Here is a 2,604-nt window from a genome sequence, read left to right on the forward strand (position 1 = left end):
TTTTACCACTCTCCCTAATCTTACTGAAACATCTGTAACCAGGAACCTCCAACAACCATTCCTGTCTATCCACGTTTCCGTGATGGCCACAACATCGTAGTCCGAGGTACCGATCCACGCCTTAAGTTCACCCACCTTATTTCTGATACTCCTTGCGTTGAAGTATACGCACTTGAGCCCATCTCTGTGCCCGCAAGTAGTCCCTGTCAGTGCTACCTTCTCCACAGCCTCCCTACAGTCTTGGGCATCCTGACAAATAGCTAACCTACTTGCTGGACTACAAGTCCGGATCCCATCCCCCTGCCAAATTAGTTTAAACCCCCCCGAAGAGGTGCCCTTCTGGTTCAGGTGCAACCCGTCCTGTTTGTACAGGTCCCACCTTCCCCAGAATGCAGTCCAATTGTCCAAATATCTGAAGCCCTCCCTCCTACACCAGTCTTGCAGCCACGTGTTCAACTGCACTCTCTCCCTATTCTTTGCCTCACTGTCACGTGGCACCGGCAACAACCCAGAGATGACGACTCTGTCTGTCCTAGCTTTTAGCTTCCAGCCTAACTCCCTGAGCTCTTGAATGACCTCCCCACCCCTCTTCCTACCTATGTCATTGGTGCCAATGTATACCACGACTTCTGGCTGCACACCCTCCCCCTTAAGGATTCTGAAGACACTCTTTGAGTTTGAAAGGATCAAACAAAATAATTTTGATAGGTGTATAAGGAGATTAAAAATACAGCAAACCAATAACACTCTTAGAGAGATAATTATTTTGGAGAAGTTCAAAAATTCACTTTCTGAAGTAGTGAAAACTTCTGGAAGAGCAGAGAGTTAAAATGGTGAGATTAACAGCTGAAATGGCTGATGATTATGAGTTGGTCCATGAATCAAAGTTTGGCTTCCCAAATCAATTTCAGTCTGTGAGGTTTAGGAACTGGGGACAGGAGAAATCCTTGCTTGGAAAGAGAAAGGTAGATCTCGGTGAAGATCATAAGAATAACGTATGAGAGGGTAAAAAGGAAACCCTTGAATGGGACAGAGAAGTTAAAAAGCTCTGGTATTTTCACTGCAATAAAGTAGGCCACATGAAATCACAGTGTTGGTCGGTTAAGAAAAGCACCGGTCAGCTAGATATCGGAAAACAGGATAAACCAGTACATTTTGTTGGAATGGTAACAGAAAACACAGTGGAGGCTGGAAAACTGCACCAGAATGAACAACCTGGTCAGAGGTTCTTAAACCACATACCTGCAAAGATAAAGTTTACTCACATAGGTCAGGAGCAGCAGGTAAAGAGGTTATAATATTAAGAAATACAGGACCTCTTAATCTGTAATGTTGCAGGATGAGGAAATATGAATTTTTTCATCTCATTTGAAAAGGTGGCTAAACAAATGCAGTGTCAATGACCATGTGGCTTTTGTTGATCCAAACAAAATTTGTCAGTAGAGTTTGTGACGTATTCACATCACTATCAAAGGAGGTATCTGGGGCTTATGAGGAGGGGAAAAAGCCATTTTTAGTGCATATCAGCTTGTGCCAGAAGCCTACAGACAAATATAAGAAGAGACCCTGGTCAAACCTACATTGAGTTTGAAAGGATCAAACAAAATAATTTTGATAGGTGGATAAGGGCTTTCAAAATAGATGAGGGCATGTTCCCAGAAAAGATACTAGTAACGGGAATTCATGGTGAGTCAAGAAGCACTCAGTTATGTAGAGTGAGGTTAGAGTGTCCAGTGAAGAGTGACAAAGTCGTAGTAGGAGTAGTGGACAAACTCTCAGCTCCAGGAATACAATTTGTCCTTGATATTGATATAGCTATTTAACAGGTAGGAGTGTCTACTGTGGTTGAAAAGCCAGCAGAAACTCAGGCAACTGAGCTATTACAGGACACATATCCTGGGACTTTTCCTGACTGTGTGATAGTGAGGTCACAAAGTCATCAGTTGAAACAGGAGAGATCAAAGAGTACAGTTAAGAAAGTTGAAGTGGAATTAGCAGAGATCATGTTTGATCAGACGGTGGACAAAAACCAGGAACTGATAGATGACAAAGCAGACATCTTTAGCTCAGTTAAATTAGCAGCTACATCAGCAACATGAAAATTTAAAGCAATTGTACCAAAAGGTATACACAGAAAAAGAATCCGAATGCATCCCTGAATGTTATTATCTTAAAAATGATGTCTTAATGAGGAAATGGAGACCACCACATATTCAAGAAGATGAGAAAGTTCAGAAGGTTCAGACAGAAGTTCATCAAGTCGTATTGCCAGTGGGTTATAGAAAGGAGATGTTGCAAATGGCACATGAAGTACCTTTAGGGGTAATTTAAGAGTGCAAAAAACTGAAGCTAAAATACAAAAACATTTTTACTGGCCTGGACTGCACAAGGATGTAGTTGAATTTTTCCAGACATGTCATACATGTCAGGTAGTTGGAAAATCACAAGCAGTAATAAAACCTGCACTTTTAATACTTACTCGTGCATTTGAGGAACTTTTTATAAGAGTCCTAATTAATTGCGTATGACCTTTACCTGAAACAAAGCGTGGGAATCACTATTTATTAATAATAGTGAATGTGTCTGCTCAATTTCCAGAGGCTG

This window comes from Chiloscyllium plagiosum, chromosome 13 (assembly GCF_004010195.1).
Source record: "Chiloscyllium plagiosum isolate BGI_BamShark_2017 chromosome 13, ASM401019v2, whole genome shotgun sequence".
Lineage (NCBI taxonomy): Eukaryota > Metazoa > Chordata > Chondrichthyes > Orectolobiformes > Hemiscylliidae > Chiloscyllium > Chiloscyllium plagiosum.